The sequence below is a fragment of the Canis lupus genome, chromosome 1, assembly GCF_011100685.1.
Source record: "Canis lupus familiaris isolate Mischka breed German Shepherd chromosome 1, alternate assembly UU_Cfam_GSD_1.0, whole genome shotgun sequence".
NCBI classification, from domain to species: domain Eukaryota; kingdom Metazoa; phylum Chordata; class Mammalia; order Carnivora; family Canidae; genus Canis; species Canis lupus.
In genome coordinates, this window is record NC_049222.1 from 91,735,860 (window position 1) to 91,758,289 (window position 22,430).

Genomic DNA, 22,430 nt, shown 5'->3' on the forward strand with positions numbered 1-22,430 from the left:
GGTAGATAGTAATTATTTTGGATTTTATAAGCCAAATGGCTTCTGTTACAACTATTTCACTCTACCATTATTACCTGAAAATAGACATGGACAATATGTGTGGAATTGAGCCTGGAAACTTCTGATAAAACTTTATTTGCCCCCCACCACCACCCGTCCCCCCACCCCACACCACCACCCAAAAAAAAGGCAAGTTGGATTCGGTCAGTGGATCATGTTTGCCTACCTTTGTTCTAGATGATACATGGATGTTGCTTTACATTCACCTGTTTCATGCATTTTTTTTTCCTTGATGTGTATGTTCTATTTCACGAAAAGAAGAATTCAGACCCAAGAAAGGAGCTTAGCTCAGGATTTAAGCTTTAGGACTATAGGACCAGACAACTTTACCCACTGGGCAACAGATTTAATGTACATCTGTAGAGCTACGGTCATGCTAGTAACTACCTAGTATGTTTGAGGATTAGCTGAGATGGTGAGTTGTTAGGGGCTCAGTAAAGTTGCTAGCATATAGCGAGTGCTCAAGCAGTTTTCCTTCCAGGGTCATTAAAGCATTAACCATGCTTACCAAGACTTTAAAGAAGTTCTTGTCACTATTTTTAAAAAATTATCTCCTAGGGAAGAATGTATGAAAGAATAGGAAATGTACATAATCTTCTCTCTACATAATATAGAAATCACAAGTAAACATCACAAGTAAAAATAGTATGCTGCCTACTATTTCTTGGAAAGCACTTTTCCTTAGCATACTTTGGGTGCTCAACAGAGGACTGTAAAAAAATTGTTTTTAAATGTGTTCCAAATGTAAATGATAAGAAGAAAAAAATAGTGTGAAGAAAGAAGTTCATTCCAGATTCCCAAACTAGAATGACTGTGCTTTACGCTTCAGGGAGGTCCTAATGAAGGGATTAAACCCCCAATTTTGTCTATAAAAGGGTAAATAGAGATTTTCACATCCTAATTTCTAGAAACTAGATATGTTACCTTAAATGACACAAAAGACTTTGCAGCTGTAATTAAGGATTTTGACATGGAGAGATTTTTCTGGATTATCTGGGAGTTCTTAATGTAACCAATCATCCTTATAATCCTTATAAGAGAAAGCAGGAGGCAGGAAAGTCAGTAAGATTGGAAGTTGCTAGGGCTCTAGCTTTGAAAATGGCAAGAGGGGTCATAAGCTAAGGAATGCAGGCCTCAAGATGCTGGAAAAGGCAAGAATGGATTCTCCCCTAGAGCCTATAAGAGAAATACAGATCTTCCGTTCCTGGAAATTTAGCCTGGTAAAATAGACCTCCAACCTCCAGAACTCTAAATCTAAAAAATCTGTGTTGTTTTAAGCTACAAAGTTTGTGGTAATTTGTCACAACAGCAGTTGGAAAAACTAATGCAACTTTCAAGTCGATAGAGTGGACCAAACATAACTCCTTAAACTCCTTCTATATGTTTTTGTTATTCGTTTTTATTATTTAACTAAAAAGTTCCAAGCAGGTGACTTCCTGGGGTTACAAAGACGAATAAACGTGATCTCAGTCCCCATAGAGCTATCAAACAGTAGTTTTGGAGACAGTCTTCTGTGTTTCTGTGCATCTTGTGAGCAGAGGCACTTCTTGTTTTTGGTCAAGACTATCTTCTAAGAAAATCTGTGTAGTGAATAGCCTTCAAAGACAGAGTGTCTACACTCAGAGCGTGGGGCAGACAGGCTTATAGTCCAGTATAAAAAGATTTGGGTTCCCTTGGCCCAGGGTTCCTCTCTTATAAGGCAACCCGCTGTGTGTGACAGTATCATCAGGCACACTCTGTGCTGCCCTCTGAGACCTGGGACTGGAAGACCAGCTCAAGGAATTGTTGATGGTCTGGTGTCTCTATTTCTGTAATCAATGGTTCTTTGTCTCTGACCCAGGGATTTTGTGTCTTGTCACCATCCATGAACCTGAAATGAGCTAACTTGTTAGCTTACAAATAGGGTAAAGTCTCAGACCTTTTGCAGTTATTGACAAGTAGGAAACAACAACATACAAATCTCTAGGATCACCACAGGTCAGGGTCAACTAAGTATATTTACAATAGAAATGGAAAAGAGATGCTGTGTCTGTCAGACACCAACTATTCCACTAGTACTTTACAAGTACTAGTTGAGTTTTCACAATGCTCTGTAAGATTGACGACCATTTTTTTGACCATCCGGATGTCAGCTAGGATAACTTAGTTGGTTATGATTCAGATAAAATTGACTTCCCAGATCCCAAATACTTCTCTTACTACATTACCTTAAGAAAATTCAATTCCCCAGCACACCCCAGAGCAATGGTTCTCAAAGAAAGTGATTTCTCCCTCACCCTGTCAGGCAGTGGCTGAAAACATTACTGTGGTCACAATTTGGAGGTTTAATTGGCATCTAGCGGCTAGAGGCCAGGAATGCTGCTACACATCCTACAATTATGGTAATAGCCCCCTCCCACACATACAAAAAGAATTATCCAGCCTAAAATGGCAGTGGTGCTTAGGTTAAGAATCCCTGCCCAAGAGTATAATTCTCTCTGACTCTGGTTTCTTGCTTCCATTGATATCTTTTGCTCTGTTCTTTATGCACTGATTTCTTTATCTCACCTTAGTGTATATACCCAAACATCCAAGGTCCCAATAGTGTGAAGTTATCTCATGCAGGAGAAATTTTACTAAATGTTGTAGGCTTGGGGGACAGGGTGCAAAATAACTTTGCATAGCAAATGAGCCAAATAGCATCTAAGGACAGCCCTGTTAAGTCTTTTCAACAATTGTACCATTGAAGGCGTGTCCTCACACAACCACTTGGCCTCTTACTATCCTCTTGGCTCCAGTCTTTGTATATTCCCTTCCAAGACTCTGCCGAGGAACTCCAGATTCCTCTTTCTATTCCATAGACGATCATTCAACTCCTGTGAGCTTTTACGTCTACATTCATCTCTAGACCTTCTTGGTCCTACACTAGTGGTTTCCAAATGTGAGCAAGTATCAGAGTCCCCCAGAATCTTATTATCACACACCTTGCTGGATTTTGATTCAGTAGTTGTGGATGAGCCATTGCATTTCTTACATGTTCCTAGGTCTCAGATGGTGAGGTTGCCTCTGGCCTGGGAACAACGCTTTTAGAGCCTCTGCATATTAAACAAACAAGCAAAGGAGCCTTTGATTTCTGTAGCAGTCCAAAAAGACCTACATAAAACTTGAGATGAATGTCTTTCCTTTACCTCGATCTGCCCATTTCAGAAAGTAGTGTGGTTCTGTATCCTGTTCCTTCTCCTCCTCAGGTACACAGGAGAGGAATTTGGGGTTCAGGGAGGTCAAATAACTGTGACCAGGTGACTATGATCCAGAGCCAAAGTCTGATGGTGAAGCCCCTTGCCTGTGTAAGTGGTGGCCAGTGGGAAGTAAGCAACAGAGTCTCACTTAAGATCATGCATAGTTTGTTCAATGGTGGACAGGCTTGGTAGGTTGAATTCACAAAGATAACCCAGGAATGTACCTAAAGTTAGTGCATATACCTGCAATAATGATGTGAACCCTTACTTACAGGTTTCATGATAAATAATTCCTTAGGACAAGTATGAGAGCAATGCCATCAAATGGATGGCACTGGCCAGAAGCTCTGAGATGGTACTCACTGACCGTAAATCTTCACGTGCAAGTGTTGTGTGTAGGATGAGCTGGCCTCAAATGGTTAAAATTCCTCAAAAAACCTTTGGGTTTTAAGTGTTAATGACCTTCCAAATGAAGACTGAACAAATCCCAGGATCTCAGGACACTCTATATCATTTTCAGAGAAAGCAGCCTACTGATATTCCTCCTCCTTGTCCCTCTAAGGAAACAAAGTTAAGTTTATTGTCGAGGTCACTGGAGTAATTCAGCCTAATCCCAGCTGGGGATTTGGCTTCTAAGATCTAAGGCTAATAACTCAGAACAGAGTACTTCTTGGAAAGTACTGCTGTCTAGGTAGTCTGATATGTTGCTTTGGATTTCTTTCATCTATAGCCTTGACAGGTTTCTATATCAAAGTGATCTCATATGCAATTCTGACTGCCAAGATAAAAAATCAATTCCTGTCATCATGAAAAGGTCTATTTAATTATTAAACAGACAGAAAGTAAAAAAGCACAGAGGTGCTTGATTATTATACACAAGGACTAATAATTGATAATACATACACAGTACAGAGTTCAATTCTTTTTGACAAAAGTAGTGTTCTGTATGCACTGAGTTCTTATTTAGGTGGCAATTGTCCAGATGTGAGTTTGGATGGGCACTAGATACCACATGGAGACAAAATTTTAGAAATAAAGCAGCCACGCTGGTTCTGGTAATGCCTGAAGTATAAATTAGCCAAAAACACAATGACCAATGCAAGGGTTCTCTAAACAAGATTTTACCTTCGTTGAAGAATTGTTGTGGACTGGATTGTTTCAGTGGATACACTGGCCACATGTTTGACCAACTAGCCCAACCAAAGCAGAGGATTAAAATAAAGATGGTCCTGGGACAAGAAAGTTTAAAGAAAAGAAGGAGGGAAAAAAAGATACAGAGTATGAGAAATTGAGAGTTGGGGCAGGAGTAGGGATATATTAGTTTCCTAGAATTGCCGAAACAAAGGACCACGAACTTGGCAGCTTTGAATGACAGAAATGTATTGTTTCACGGTTTTTGGAGGCCAGAAATCTGAAATTAAGATGTCAGCAAGGTTGGTTTCCTCAGAGGGCTGTGAGGGAAGGTTCTGTTCAATGTCCTTCTCCTAGCTTCTGGGGAGCCTCAGGCATTCCTTGATGCAAGAAGATGGCACCCTTCCTTGGTCCAAATTTCTGCTTTTATGAAGACACTGGTAACATTAAATTAGGGCCCCCCCTAATGACTTAATTTTAACTTAATTACTTTTGATAGACCCTAACTTCAAATAAGGTCACATTCCAAGGTCCTGAGTGTTAGGACTCCAATATTTCTTCCTTATTTGTGTGTGTGAGTGGTGTGGTGGACACCATTCAACCTATAACAAGAGTTATACACAGTATATACAACCTCCTGAGAGTTGTAAATAGGAGAAAGGAAGAAGGGGAAGGGAGATTAGATGGGGAAAGAGATTGAAACATGAGCAAAACAAATGGGTGAAATAATGAAGAAAGAGTTATTTCCTTACCAGGTGTGCCATCCAGGTGTTGGTTAGACTCTGAGCAGCTGAGGATTCAAGACTGCTGGTAACGCATGTCCAGCCCTTGTGTACCATAGAGGCTGGCATCCCCTTGGGATATGGCAACTCTACTAAAACAGCACTGTGAACTCCATCTATTAGTAGCTAAAGGGACAGAATTATCATTTTAAAAAGCCAATAAATTAAAATGTTATGCAGAATATTCCAGAACTTGGATTGTAAAACTTTTGACCTCTTGAGATTTTGGATCTGCTCTGCATGTAGGATACAGGAAAGCACACAGCTAAATGGAGTAAATGGTGGATTCATCCACCAGTCTGGTTTTCACAAGTGAAAATATAAGCCAGATTGACAGCTTTTAAATATTAATAGATCTTCTCACCTCCTATGTGACAGATAAATTGAAGAGAAATCTCAGATTTCAAATGACTACCTCCTGGCTCACTGATTTTTTTCAAATCCACAGCAAAAGTGGGGAAAATTTCATAGGAAAACAATATTTATTAAGATGTATTTGAAATTGTTTATTTTTAGAAAGATTTTATTTATTTGAGAGTGAGAAAACACAAGGGAGAGCATGAGCAGAGAGGGGGCAAGGTGCAGAGGGAGAGGCAGAAGCAGACTCCTCAATGAGCAGGGAGCCCAACGTGGGGCTCTATCCCAGGACCCTGGGACCATGACCTGAGTCCAAGGCAGATGCTTAACCAACTGAGCCACCCAGGCACCCAAAGTTGCTCAAGGGGCTAAAAAGATAAGCGCCAAAGCTGGAATAGTGGAACTGTAAGGCTGGAGAGACCTTCTCTGTAGGCCACATACAAAATGCACATGGAAAGGTACTAACAAGCCATTAAGACTTCTAGACATTTTCCTGCAAAAACCATGTATTCTATAGTTATGCAATTCTATTTTGTACAAAGAGGGTTAAGCTATGTGGATTGTTTTCCCAGGCCCATTTCAGAAAGTCTGGAGAACAGCCCAAGTAGAAAGGAATAGATACACATCCATCACTTATTGTATGTCCTAGGACCAGTGGGTATATTTTTCAGTAATCTTTCTCTAGTGACACATGTTCAGTTTGTTTTAATTTTGATCCTATTGAGTGCTATCAGTCCGGTGCCTCTATCACCAACAAATCTTGATCTATTAAAACCTCAGTGTAGCTTGGGCTACTTATATAAGACATCTATGTATGGTTCTTATTCTTAAGACAAAAGGTAACTTTCAAACCTACAATGACCACAGTGGGTACTTTGGGACCAATCCCTTCTTCCATCTCCATACTCCCTCCCTGACCATCACTGGCCTCCCTGAATCCAAAAGCTTTTCAGAGAATGGGATTTTTTTCATGTTTAGACTTGTTGCTTAGGTATTTTTTTTGTTTGTCTTTTAATCAGATGAAAGCAAAGAGTATGTGATTACCTTCCAGGTAGGTCAGAAGTAGAATTTCTTACCTGAAAGCAAGTTGTTGGTTTTTATTGACATTTAAGAAGCAGGTGTCTTTTCCAGCCTCTCTTCAAAGACCTAGAATTATCTTGAATTTTCCATACCTCATTTCACATGCCCTGTCACTAAAGTGTTTAAGCCACATTAAATAAGTAATATTTTTCAAAACTACATTTTTCTGGCAATAAATATTCATTATTTAAACATGAAATAATTCATTACTTAAAATGAATTTTAAAACTATTTGTTTAAACATTCATTATTTACAATAAGAATCACCTACAATCCTACTTCGTAGGGATAACCATTGTTAATATTTTGGTATATTCTCTAGACTCTATGCACATATACACTTTTTAGTCATAATATATACATGACTTTGAGTGCTACGTAGTTTTTCATCATGTATTGGATATGCTACCACTTTAATAGAAATTTAAAAAATCAGCTGCCTTAAAAAAAACCCTAAACATTCACATTCTTTGATCAGTTTATTCCCATCCTGATGAACTTGATTGAACTGTTCTTAGGCATTTCATCTTTGCTATTGGTCAAAACTCTGGAGATTTCAATAGAGATTTCAAGGGCTTCAGTAGACTTTCCTTCCCATCTCCCAGCTACAGACTGATGTTTCATTTTTGTCTTACATGTAGTGTTTCCCTCCCTGTCCTTTACTTTTTGGTAGCACTAGATAAGCACAGGTGTTTTTGCCTTTAAAAAGGGGGTCCTCTTACACTTCCAGTTATAAGATGGACTTTTCCCCCTCCACCTCTCCCTGCAAGGTTGCAGAATAACCAGAAGCCTAACTTGGCTCTGTTCTCTTTATCACTCTGTTATCTATTTCATCCCTCAACAGATTTTACCGAGCACCTACGAAGTAGTAGGGATTGGTTCAGATGTTAAACTGCAGTGGTTACTAAGACCCCTGCTAGCCTGGTGCTTCCAGGTGGAAAGACTGTGTTGCTTATCCAACTGTAAGCTGCTTAAAAACAAGAACTATGTCTGTTCCATCTGGGAGCAGTTCTATTGGCTCCTAGGAAAGTGCCTTTGTCACAGTAGTAACTTAATACTGTAGCTATTTGCCAAATGAAGGAACAAAAGTAAATTGCTTTAGAAAATAAATGAGTTTTGCCACAAACTTTGTAGATTTATTTCTTTAAATGAGGGCAATCCAGTACTGGTTTAAAAAAAAAAAAAGAATATCTCTAGGAGGAATAATATAAAAACACCTCTAGCCATTAATAGGTTAGTGGGAATAAATTTTCCAACCAACTTCGAAATTTGAACTGGGGGAGAAAAAAAGGAGGCAACATCTGCTTTGTATCATAAGGGTTGCTTAGGACAGACGTGGGAGTAGTTTGGGGCAACCAGGGAGCAAATGATGGTGCCTAGGAGGACCAAAATGAAGGGTAGGAAAGCTTAGAGGGCAAACTTCCCTAATCTGACAGTTATGTTCTCAAGATTCTCACAAAAAAGAAAGGTACCCTACCTAGAGAATATTGAAAATGCTCACAGAGAGCCTCTGGCAGTAACTACGGAAGTAACAAATCACAAGCTCTGCCCCATTTGAGATTCGGGAGGCAGAGATAAAATGAGGTCCCTTCCCCTAGTATCCCATTGCAGAGAAAGATCCCGCTCTGCAAATGCATGTACTCATACTGATTTATTTTCAGGTTTACAGAAAGTAACCCAGTGGGAAATTCTCTTTTAAGCAATATTTAGCTGCTTGAATTTCAGGTTTTGTGAAAGCCAGAAAGTCCTCAAATTCAGAAATCTAAGCAGTAGAGGTAAAAACCACAGCTTGGAGGTAAGCTGAAATGTGACATCTTTGTAAATAAGTTCCATAATTTCTCCTCATTGAGATCCTGTTTGTTAATCACTCATGTAAACCTTAATGGAAAACAGATGCAGAATCAATTTGCAAGAACTGGCATTCATTAAAAAAAATCTATAAAGGTACTTTTACTATGGTGACAAAACCACACAATGATAGATCCTAAATCTTTTTAAAAATCTGGAGCAGAATTGGCATGGGAAAGGAGAATGAAAAGAATTAGAACAGATTTCATGTAGGATCTGGTAAATTTCCACACGACCTATTGACTTGCCAACTTGAAAGTTGGGGCATATCTTAGGTTTTATTTTTCTTTTGGAAGCTTTCGATTGTCTTTGGCCAAGTGACTTTATCTTAGTGTCTGGAGCAAGAAAGAAGATGAAATAAGGGAAGAAAAAGAACAATTTAAATGTTCTGAGAGCGCACATGCATGTATATTTACACAAGCATTGACAGACAAGAATATACAAACATTTAATCTTGTACTTATTCAAATGTCTTAGTATAGTTTGAGTAAGGTATCTATTTAGAGAAACAGACTAACTTCTTAAAATTCAAGTTTAATTACTTCATTTCCCTACTTAAATCTTCCAGGGATCCCCATTGACTTTGGATTAAAGTTTAAATTCTTGGCATGTTACATCCTTTATAATCTACTCATTAGCCTATTCTCCTAGGCAACCTCCACCCCCACCGTGGGCCCTGGCTGCCTTTCTTTTCCTGCCATAAATAGTACCTCCTGTGGAAAGTCTACCCTGAGTTTCCATATTGGGCCAAGTGCCTCTCCTGTAAATTCCCCCATGACCTTCTGCATAGTTCTATCTTACTTCATGGTGATCTGTCCTCATGTCAGTTCTCACAAAACTCTGTGCTCCCTAAGAGAAGACATGCTGTCAGTATCATCCCTGTAGCTCCAGCATGTAGCCTAATGCAGCATGCGTTCAAAATAATTACTTGTTAAACTGAACAGAATTGAATTTATTAAAGCACTTACTGAATGTAGGTGGCTAAAAGCCACCAAAGTGGAATGGAAGCTACAATGACTCTGCCAGTGTTGGCAAATTTCCATTTGAACAGGCAACTGGTCAACATGAAGCAAATCTATGCTAGGATAAAGGAGGGCTGGCCACCAGGTGGGGGCAAAACTGACAGCTTCCATTTTCTTTTGTTTCTTCCCTTGCATCTTGTCCTTTTCTCTCCCTCTACTCCCTGGTACCATTTCCTATCTGAACACACATGCATCCACAGGCATGCACTCAAGGGAAGATGGTCATCTGGCCCCTCGAGCAATTCTCTTGGATTGAGTGTGGGAAGAATTAAGAGACTGGCTTATATGGAAAGCTGGCTTCGATCAGCAGACACAGACTTACATGACTTCAAGAGTTGAGCAGTATGTGTGACTATGTGAAGAACATTTAAATCCAGATTAAAAAAAAAATCTTGATGACTGCATCTATTTCAGTGATTGGTTTACTAGTTGGAGACCTCTGGCCTAGACTCTGTGAGACCTCTAACAGTAGTTCCAGGGAACACTGGCTAAAAATTCAAATCACAAATGGCACGCATTTTAAGTCCAAATGTAGTGAATGAGAAAACAGACCTTGGCATACACATAGTTGGAAGGATGAGCCTCTTACATCTAAAATGCCCCTACATTGACGATGGTGATACAACATGTGCACATACAGCACATACAGCATCTCTGAGGTCAAGGTGTTCTAGGACCATGTTGTAAGTCCAACCGTGATGGTTTTTTATTTTGTTTGTTCTTGGTTCTCCATTTATAGAGCACCAAACGGAAGCTGAGCATAGGCTAGATATTGGGATAGAGAAGTGAATAGACATGATTGCTCTCCTCAAGGACTTATAGCACAATAGAGAAAGATGGGCATCTATATTAAAAAGTACTGGAAAAAAAAAGTACTGAAACATTACCAGGGAATAGTGGGGTCTGCAGAAGAGAGTGGTTATTCCTGCCTGGGGAAGTCCGAACAAGTCTACCCAAAGGGATAATTCTTGAGTTGAATCTTTGTAGAAGAATGAGTAGGATTTCCGAGGGAAGTAGGGGGCACAGAGAGAGAAACTTAAACATGGTTGCTTCAACATGAAATTGGTTTAGAGAATTATGGGGCTATTAATAGTTCTGTAGGATTTGAGAGAGAGAGAGAGAGAAACCCTAGAAAAGCAGAAAAGAATCCAGGTTATGGAGGCCTTAGAAGTCTGGCTAAAAATTTTGAACCCTATTGTGTGGAAAAAAAGAAAAAAGAGTATTTAAGGGTGTGGCAGGACAATTTATTGTGATTATTAACCCGAATCTTCCATTTATAACTACCCACCACACCCTACTCTTCTTTCCAGAAGGTAGCCTGAGCTTTTCTCTTCCCTTACCCTGGGGCATTGGCAGGGCCGGAAGGAGAAGCTGTTGAAGAACAGCATTCTTACTTTTGTGTTCAAAGCCTCGTGTCTTGGATAAGATTATACTCAGGAGCCTGGGTGGAGAAAGAAAGGGACTCTGGCTGGGAAGGCAAGAGAGTTTGGACTTCTGTGTTCCTGGCTTCTGGGACTACTCCGGGGAAAGAGAAGAACCTCCATTAAGTACTCTGATTGAATTTCCTGCCAGCTGTAACAATAGGGGCTTAGAATTGGATTTAATTGGAGTTTTAAAAATGTGATATTTTTCGAACCACCCAAGTCTGTGGAGTAATATTTACAGAGAAAAACCACAAAGTGTTTTAGAAAAGAATATAATATCCTCAGACTTGACGTGATGGAAGGATAATGATTGAGAGAATTGATCTAAAATCTGTGAACTTCATTGCAATTGGAGAATTAGATTTTTTTCCACAAGCTAGTGAAAAGAGACAGAGGAACAGAAGGTGCACAAAGAAACAGAACATGATTCTTCTAGAAAAGTCAGCCTTTCTCAGGTAGAGCAAGCACATCCTAAGGACTGTGCCCAGGAGTGAGAGGTCAGAAACAGCATACTGCGCATACCCTCAGCAGCTCAGAAAATGCCACTGCCCTGCAGTTCAATTCAGTTCAACCTTCAAGCTATGGGTGCCCAGTAAAATGCATTTTTAATGTTGGCCAAAGAGTCCAAGATTTCAGTTACAGGATGAGTAAGTTCTGGGCTCTAATGTACAGCGTGGTGACGTGACTATAGTTACTAATGCTGTATTGTATACTTGAAAGTTGCTAAGAGACTAGAACTTACGTGTTCTCATCATGAAAAAAACTCCCCAAAACAAACAAAACAAAAAGCTATGGTGAGGTGGTGGACATGTTAATTAACTTGATCCTGGAAATCATTTCACAGTGTATATCTATATGAAATTATCACATTCCACAGCCTAAATATATATAATTTTTGTCAGTCAAATTTCCATAGAGCCGGAAAAACAAAATTAAAAAGTTTTTAATAATAAGACTTTAATAAAAATCTTTGTTTTATAACTCCATATATCCATATCTATCTATCTCTATAGATAGGAAAGTTACAAATGTGATCATAGATATAAAAAAAAGAATCTTAGTATTACTGGGTCCACATTCTTGCCTACAGGCATAAAGTATTCTTACTACCATTTTAGAGACAAAGGTGTCCAATCTAAAAGATTTAATTCATCCACTGAAGCATTACGTTCGATGAAAGTGGACTGAGCTCCACTTTATCCCAGATACTCTGCTAAGAACTGCCTTGAGGGAATCTATAGATGGGAAACCAATAAGAAAAAGATTGATTATGTATATAGACAGATAGATACAGGTAAGTCCTCGACACTTGTACCTTTCCTTTGGAAGGCCTGCTGTCCACGATGACCCCATTTCTCGGAGAACTCCCCATTTTCCATTCCCTCAGTATTGATCCCTGGCAGATGTGCTTTTGCAACTTAATCCAACACTCTGGTTTTAATTGCATCTGGTGTGGTTGCGGGACTAACGTGGAGCAATTACATTCTCTCTTCAGGGAATTTAGAATTGGGCCTGAGAAACAGTCTTAGCCTGAGCTCGTCTCTCAGGTCCGAGGTAGTTCTAGTAAATTATGTATTTCTTTGAATTTCACCAAAGCTTTCTAAACTATTCATGCAAAGTTTAGAATAACTGATCTTTTTAATATCCGCAGCATCTACATAGTCACCTCTTTGATTTTTGATACTGGTTGTTTGTGCCACATTTCTTTTTTTTCTAGACCGGTCATTCTAGAGGTTTGTCACTTAGCTTTTCAACAAACCAGGATTTGGTTTGGTTATCCTCTCTACTTCATGCTTGTTTCTATTTCATTAAATCCTGCCCAGTCTTTATGATTCCCTTCTACTTTCTTTAAGTTTATTTTACGGTTCTTTTTTTTTTTTTTTCCTAAAATCTTGAGAGATGCTTTGCTCATTAATTTTTAACCTGCCTTCTTTTCTACAAGTGTTCAAAGCTATAAATTTCTAAGTGCCGCTGAAATTGCATCCCATATGGCTTGACTATTTTGTTACAGTTAAGCTGAAAATGTTTCTAATATCCATTAAGATTTCTACTTTGACCCCTGTGCTAGTGAGAGGGATATTTTAAAATTTCCAATCACACAGAAAAATTTCCAAGTTTTTTTGTTACTGACTACTAGCTTTACTGTGCTACAGTTAGAGGATACAGTTTTGATCCCTCAAAATGTGAGGAAGTGTCCAGGATATGGCTAACTTTTGTGAATATTCCATGCTTGCTTGGAATAAAGGTATATTCTGCAATTCCTAGCACAATATTGTATGAGTATCCCTCAAGTCAAATTTGTTAATTGTGGAATTCAAATACTCTGTATACCTATAGCTTTGTTTGTTTGTTTTTGCTTTTTTGTTTCTGTTTCCCATTAGTTCCTGATAGAGGTGTGTTAATATCTCCTAGTATAATTGTGGATTTGTATATTTCTCCTCAGAATTCTTTTGGTTTTTACTTCATATTTTTTGATGCTGTATTACTATGTACATATATGTTCTAAAATGTTATATCTTCTTGGAAAATTGAACTTGTATTATGCAGTGATTGTTAACTAAAGTAATTCTTTTTTGCCTTAAAGTTTATTTTGCCTGGTGTTACTATACATATACATTTTTCTTATTACTGTTAGCATGATATATCTTTATTCTTTGACTTTTTAACCTTTATATGTCCTTTTATTTTAGGTATCTTATAAAAAAATATGTGCTTGGATTCTTTTTTTTTTTTTTTTACACAGATTCAGTATGATTATCTTTTAACCAGAGTACTTGGTTCATTTACAATTAATACAATTATTCATGTGTTGGTATTTATTTTATACTGTCACATTTTGTGTTGTCTCTTCTGTTTTGTTATTTTTGTCTCCATCTCCTTTTTCTTTTGCTTTAAGTATTTTTTTTCTTATTCTTTGTCCCTGTATTCATTTGAAAGTTATATACTTCATGTCTTTTCATTTAATGGTTAACCTACAATAACAACATAAGGATTTAGCTTTTCAAATCTATCTTTCATCAATATCATTACCACCTCCCTTACAAGTTCTTAGACCTTTTTAACTCCATTAACTACCACAATCTCCCAACTGAAATGTCATTTATAGTCAAATTTGTTTATATTTCCCACATATTACTACTTCTTTCTTCTTCCCTCCTTGCACCTCAAACTTCCATTTTAGACCACTTTCTTTTAAATCCAGTGGTAACCTTTAAAATATCCTTTAGTGAAGATCTGGTAATGCTATACTTTCTCAGTCCTTGATTTCTTGAAAATAGTACATTTTATCTCATGATTGGAAGATGTTTAAATTGATACAGAATTCTAGGTTGAACATTATTGTTTCTCAGCCCTTTAAAGGCATCACTCTAGTATATTCTAGCATTCATTTTTACTGTTAAGCTATTACCTGTAAGTCTGATAACTCCTAGAAAGCACTGTATAATTTTTCTGTGGCTGTTAGATTTTTTTTTTTTTTTTTTTTTTTTTTTTTTTTTTGTCTTTAGTGTCTTACAGGTTTTCTATTCTGTGTCTTTGTATGGATTTTTGTGTATCCTGTTTAGGATCCCTTGGGTTTCATAGGAAAATTGTGGAAAGCATCCTGTTAAACCTTTAAATATTGTGACTACCAAACTCTTTTTCCTTACCTCTATGAAGTCTAATTATAAATATAAATAAATCTTTTAAAATATATATTTATTAGAGAGTGTGTGGGGAAGGGCAGAGGGAGGAAAAGAGAGAGAACGAGAGAGGGGTAGACTCTGTTGAGTGGAGAGTCAGAAGTGTGACTCAATCTCACAACTCTGAGATGAAATCAAGAGTCAGATGCTTAACTGACTGAGCCACCCAGGTGTCCCAATTATAAATATATATTTTAGAACTTGTTATTTTGCTCTTTAAGTCCTTTAAGTTGACTTTATTTTTTCCATTTTATATTCTATGTTGCATAGTAGATATTCTTTTTGTGAAAATTCAAGTTCATTAAATCTGAAGCCAAGTTAATTTGCTATAAACTTGACTTTTTAAATTTAAATTACTCTGTTTTTCATTTCCAGAATACTTGTGCTTTGAAAAAAAAAATCTGCTTGGTTATATTCTTCATAGCTTCTTGTTTCCTATAGATATTTTAAACTTTGTCTTTGATAGTGTAAAAATAGTAGGCATAATGACTAAAATTCTGTTTGTGATAATGCCAATATCTGAAACATTTGAGGTCTTTGCTGTCGATATTTTGATTCATGAAGTGTTATTTCCTGTGTTCTTAAAACTCTTTTCTGTTTGCTGTGTATTTTCCTTGGAAAAATTATTTCTGGAAATTCTTTGAGAATTGTGGTAAAGGTACAATCCTCTGACCAAATTTGCTTTTCCTTTGCCATAGACCCATGAGTACTACCAGCTTAGGTTCCTTTAATGATATTTTTATTTTTATTTATTTATTTTTCAAGATTTTATTTATTTATTCATGAGAGACACAGAGAGGCAGAGACATAGGCAGAGGGATGCAGAACTCAATCCCAGGACCCAGGGACCATGACCTGATCCAAAAGCAGACGCTTAACCTCTAAGCAGCACCCCCAGGTGCCCCAATAATGATATTTTTAAAAGTCTAATAGTTGGTGATTATTTTGGATTCTCTTGGTGATTTGGGGGTTGCAAATGCACATTGGGTAGTTCCTTTGCAGCTGGCTCTTACCTTGAAAGTATAGCCATTTGGGAATATTCCAGCTTTCTCGTAGATTACCTCTTAGACTTGCTACCTTGGGAAGGTCTGGGCTTTATCTTCTACCTCTTATCTATATAATCCCATTAATACTTAGACCCAAGTTTATTAGATTTAATGAATACCCTGAAGGTAGAAGCAACTTGCATGTTCCTATTGCATCTATAAGTTCCCGCTTTAACTTAATTTTAGTACTGATAAAATCTCTTTTTTTCCCCTTTTTTGCCTCTTAGATATTTTCAGGAAGTATATTTTCTATATATTAGCATTCATTTTAGTTGTAAACATTAGAAGAGTTAGCCCAGATACCAAGCCAAACATATTACCAGAAAGAGAAGTCCCACTTTTATCTTGGAATAGCAATTTAGCTGTTAATCCTTGAAGTTAATTTTCCATTTTCTTTAGAATTCTGGGGTACAATTATTTCCTACAAAATTTCAGATATTTACTATTTATTAATTAATTATTACTTTACTCTATTGTTGCTGGTGTTTAGTATACTAATGTCTTAAGGTTTATTACTGCATTCTCTGATTATTTTAAAGACTTTTTTCAATCTTTAAAATTATATCACAGCACAGTTTTGGCTACATCCCATAAGTTTTGATATATCCTATTTTCATTATAATTCAGTTAATGCATTTTCTAAAATTTATTGATTTTTTTTCATCCTTTGTCTTCTGTGGTATTTAAAAGTATATTGGAAATATTCAAGTTATCTTTTGTTATTGATTTCAAGCTTACTTCCACTGTGATAAGGAAATATTTTTCAATTGTTAAAATATGTTAATACTTCCTACTGTATTTTTCAATTGTTAAAATATGTTAATACTTGCTTCACGGCCAAACATAAGGTTATCTTTGGAGAATAGTATGTGTTTGAAATAATGTATTCTAGAATTGTTGGGTGCAGTATTTTATACACAGTCAAGTTGGTTAGCCTTATTGTTCATACCTCCTCTATTCTTAACTAATTTCTGTCTGTTTGTTCTATCAGTTATTAAGAAATGTTGCAGACAACTTTGTGATCCCTTCCTTCCTGTAATTATACTCTTCTGTAACTCTCTCTTCGTAACTGTAGACTGGATCCAGGACTTGCTTCTAATGAATAGAATATGGCAAAAGTGGTAAGATGTCATCTCCAAGATTACACTACAAAAAGACTCTTATCCTTTATTCCTTGCTTATTCCCTCACTCTGATGGAAGTCAGTGCCATATGGCAAGCCACCCTCTGGAGGGGTCCTTATTGCAAGTACCTGAAAAAGGTTTCTTCTGGTAAACACCAGAGAGGAACTGAAACCCTAAGCCCAACAGCTGGTGAAGAACTGAATCCTGCCAATAACCAATGGGGAATAGATCTTCCTCCAGCTGGACCTTCAGATAAGATTGCCCTATGAGAGATCTTAAGTCAGAGGACCCAACTAAGTCATACCAGGATTCATGATATATCTGAAACTGAGATGGTAAATAATTATTGTTGCAAGGTGCTACATCTTAGAGCCATATGTTATGCAGGAATAGGTAGTACAAGAGAAATTTCATCGTGGAATTGTCTACTATTTTTTAAAGGTTTTAAAAATTTTATTGTAAAAATTTTGTAACAAAAAATTTCCCATCTTAACCATTTTTAAATATACAGTTCGGTAGTATTAAGTACATTCACACTCCTGTGTGAATCTCTGGAGCAAAATGGACACTTGATACCCGTTAAACAATAACTCTCAATTTCACCCTTCTCCTAGCTTTGTCAACCATTATTCTACTTTGCCTCTATGGATTTGACTCATCTAAGTACTTCCTATAAGTGGAATCATACAATATTAGTCTTTTTGTGACTGACTTAATTCACTTATAAGGTCTTAAAGATTCATCAAAGTTGTAACATACACCACAATTTCTTTTTTTCCCATTATATGTACATACCACATTTTATTTATCTATTCATCTATCAAGGGACACTTGAGTTACTTCTAACTTTTGGGAATAATGCTGTAATGAAAATGAGTGTGCAGATATCTCTGAGACCTAGCTTTCAATTCTTTTGGATATACACTCAGAAACAGAATTGCTAGACTATATGGTAAATTCTATATTTAATTTTTTGAAGAACTACTATGCTATTTTTTTCAAATAACTGCATTATTTTATGTTCCTACCAATGGAACACAAGTGTTACAATTTCTCCACATTCTTGAAAACACCTGTTAGTTAATTTTTTTTTAATAGCAGCAATCCTAATGGGTATGAGGTGAATTCTGTTACTTTTTTGCTTTATATATTTTGAAGTTATATTAGTAGGTGCACAGACATTTAAACTGTTATGAAACATCGATTGACTCCCTTATAATAAAATATCCATCTTTTTCTACAGTATTTCTTGTTTAGAGTATACTTTGGTTAGTAATAATGCTACATTGGACTTCTTTTTATTCATGTTTGCATGTGTCTGTCTTTCTTTCTTTCTTTCTTTCTTTCTTTCTTTCTTTCTCTCTTTCTTTGAGAAAGAGCATGCCTGAGTGAGTGAGTAGGGAGGGGCAGAGCGAGAGGGAAAGGGAGAAAATTAAGCAGGCTCTCCACCCAATACAGAGCCCAGTGTGGGGCTCAAAACCACAACCATGAGATCATGAACTGAGCAGATAATCAGGCTGAGATTTTAAATATATAACCTGATAATCTTGGTCTTTTATAATTGAAATATTTTGTTCATTTATATGTAGTGCAATTACTGATAAATTTGCATTTTAACCTGCCATCTTCCCTTTGTTTTCTATTTGGCCATTTAGTTTTTAATTTCTGGGTTTTTAAAGTATTATTATTTCCATAAGTTCTTTTTGTTTTGGCTTTGTCTCTTCTTGCACTGTTTTTGTTTTCCTTAAACTTTGTGGTTATCATTAGGAATATGTTTATTTTATAATTTCTTGAACCTTCTTACCTCAGTTTTTTGGGGGAGTACAAATTCCCCTTTGTCACCAATTCTTCCTTATGGTAGGTAGGAGATATATATATATCCTATATTTATATGTATATATCTATCTAAATCTTCTAAATTTTATATTGAGCTCATCAGATTATTCCCCCCTTTACTGCTTAGAAGATCCATATGTACTAAACTAAAAAAAAAAAATATCTTCTTTCAGATGAAATATGCATTTTCTCCAACAAGACCCCATGCTGGATTTCTATTACACCAAGACCAACTTACATATAAATTCATCTGCTTAGGATTTTCATACCACATGGGCAATCTAAATTAGGGTGTCACACCTGTATATTATACAGTATATATATATATTTGGGTTTTTTTAATGTCTAATAGGAAACTTTTTGTCACATCTCAAGGCCAAGAGGAGAAGAAATTCCTACTACTTCCCTAAGCCAGAGTATGGAGTTTGTCTAATCTTCCTTCTGTGAAGGGGATAACCATTTGGAATCCTTGCTTTATGCAGGCTGGCACAGGTTTCCTACTCCCCTTGGGCCATAGATGATGTCTCCCATCCTTGCATCTATGTTAAAATTCTAATGTCTTTCCAATAGGACCAATATCCTAGTTTAATATAATCTTGGGTGTTCCACTTCTGTGCTCATCATTCTAAAGATCTACTCTGTTTTTTTTAATCTAAATATTTCTCATTCTTTTAATAAAGCTCACTTACATTGATTAAAGAATTTTAAAAAAATTCTGCACTCTAACATACTTGTATTGGAAGCAGAATGGAAAAATTCACATTGAATTCATGATGGTGCTGGCACTATAAATTCCATGCCAGCAAAACAAAGGATCTAGGTGCTGTCTAATGCCCCGTATATATTGGAAATTCTATTTACAGTGTTAATATTGACTCTAATGTATGTACATTCATGTTAAATTCCTGTAGTTCTTACATGCTTCTGATTCCTTAAGTACAAGAACATTTTATTTTAACACTTTGAACCATAAGCAGATTTCTATACAAGCCTGTTAGTGAACTTATGACAGTGTGACTGAGTTCCTCATCTCTCTTGCTTTCTAAAAAGTAACCTCTGTGTGGCTATCATAGTCATTAAATTTGTTCACAATTATTTCATCTCTTTTGTCTTTGAAGCATATAGTAGGATTGTCATTCTACTCCCTCTTCAATTTAAATGTGTCAGTATCACTGGCTTTGGCCAATGAAGTATAAATAGATGATATCATTTCCTGGTGGAAGCTTTAAGACTTAATGTGTGCCTCACCACAGTCTTTTCCCTCTCCCATAGAAAAAGTGTTCCAGATAGTGTTGCTTCTTTAGCATAGGTTTCAGTATGAGAACTATGCAAAGTAAAGTTTCTATATGAATTATAATTGATGTGGAGTCTGAGTGAGAAATATACCTTTGTTTTGTTTTGTTTTGTTTTAATATTTTATTTATTTATTCATGAGAGACACTGAGAGGCAAAGACACAGGCAGAGGGAGAAGCAGGCTCCTCACAGGGAGCCTGATGTGAGACTCAATCCCGGGACTGGGATCATGCCCTGAGCCAAAGGCAGACACTCAACCCTTGAGCCACCCAGGTGTCCCCGAAATATATCTTTGTTGTCTGAGATTTTAGGATGGTTTGTTACTGCAGTATAACGTAGCCTTTCTTGATTAATTCAAGTATAAATGGGATTGCTTATTTTTCATTATCATTTTCTATATCCTAGCCCAAGGCCTGGCATAGTAAGTGTAAATTGTTGAGTCAATTTTAAAATCAGAGCTCTCTAAACCCTCTGATGATGGTGCAAAGATGGGGTCTTTCTGATTTTCTATGAGATTTGGTCTTGAATCCCCAATGTATTCCATCCAACTCTCCAGTTGAAGAGAGAGAGAGAATTATATTTGACTTCATTACAAATGAGAATCATTTTGTTTGGTACAAAGCCCACTGGGAAAAGCAATACAAAAGACATTTTGTCCCCTGGTGGGTAACCTGCTACTTACTGTACACTAGATATTTTGTTGGCCTGTGAGAGATGATGCTAGGTAAGAGAAGAGGCCAGGTTTTTGTTTTTTGTTTTTTGGCTCAAAAGAATTAGGGAACCTCTCTGATCGTAGAATTACATGCTTGGGAAACACTTGGGCATTCGTCGAGTCCGTTACATTCCCCACAAGTAACCTATCTCAGAAAGGGTGTTTTATTTTCAGAGGACATCAGGCCATTCTTGTTCTATGAAGTAAGATCACTTGGTCCACCAAGAGAAAGTCCCATTCTCTTATGGATTTCTTTTTCTCAAATAGGTGGAATAGCAATATTATTTACTTCCAGACATAGGGACATTTGAGAGCAAAAGAGAGCACCATTATGAATTATATCAGGACACCAACATAAGCTGATATTTGCCTGTACAAATGGTATGAATGCCTCACAAATCACAACCTTTACAAAAGTAAATTTCCTAACATAGAATCAAAGCATTAAGTCCTTTGTTCCCTGACTGAGGGACTGAGGAGCCAAGGGAAGGAAATTTCATCCCTTGTTAAAATTGAAATGGGTAACATTTTTCTATTAGCTGGTTATCACTAAGTTTTTTTCAATATATCCCTAGTGAGGTCTTTGATATCTTTGTACAGATGTCTGAACTAGTTGCCTTGCATGGAAAGCCCATTCTTTCTCAGCAATCCCTCACTCCAAGACCCAGATTAAATGTGACTTCCTCTGGAAAGGCTTCTCTAACATCCCTAGATGTAGCAAGTCTTTGGCAACTGGGTTTCCCCAGTACAGTGTAGACACTTGTGCATGGCATTTTAAACATTATATTCTAATTCCCCATTTAGGCCTGCCTTCCCTCATGGACTGCTTGAGGGGAAAAGCTACATGTCATTTTCTCTTTCTAAGAAAAACTTTTTTTGCCCTAAAGTAACTGCTCAGTAAATTATTGCAAGTGTGAACCCAGAGAACTATTTATTTAGGAAGAGATTATGCTTAGAAGGCCTTCCCAGCTTGAACATGAGCTAAAAGAAATAAAAAGAATGAACTGGTTTACCAGCTGTTTCCTGATTCATAGGGGAAGAAATATAGAGTGATTCTGAGCTGGGGATGAGGGAGAAACAAAACACAGTTCCTTCATTTTAATTACATTTGGCTGTGGCACCATTTCAGAATGGAACTCACAAAGCTGTAACTGCTAGAAGCTGTGTGTTTATTACTTAAGGGAAAACAAGGTAATGCAGTAATCTTTGAGGGATTTTTAAAAGACTTTTGTGGTATAGCTTCTAGGAATAAAACTGAATATATTCCCCAAGCGGTAATTACAGAAATTAGAGATGCAGAAAACTCATCTGGTCAACTCTCTCAGCACAGCATGCGTTTTTATGCAGCTCTTGTCACTTCCCAGAAGTGGGCAAAACTCTGAGCAGGTCAGAGTGAATGGCTTTGGATATATAAGGCAGATACTTGGGTCCTCATGCTAAATGGCCTTTGTGAGGGATTGGGAATTGGCAAATGGAAAATTAGCAGATTTCTCCAAGCCAGGAGTTAAGGCTAAAGTCTGAACTATCGAGAAGTCATGTATATTTAGGCAGAAGGGAGAGCCCTTTCTTGTGGGCCAAGAAGTGGGTGGGTGAAATGCACACGAGCCTTCTTAAGCTGTTTTTGCAAGATTTGGAGGGCTGATCTCCCTGAGGCATGTGAAAAGACGGGCAATTGTTCTCAGAACCAGAAGTAGTACCATCCAGGAAGAAGAGCATGGGCACAGAGACTCATGGGGTTACTTTGGGTTCTGATCCTGGGCTGACATCTGAGTGGGGTAGAAGCATTAAGCATCTGTGTTTCTCCCCAGGGCTTGAGT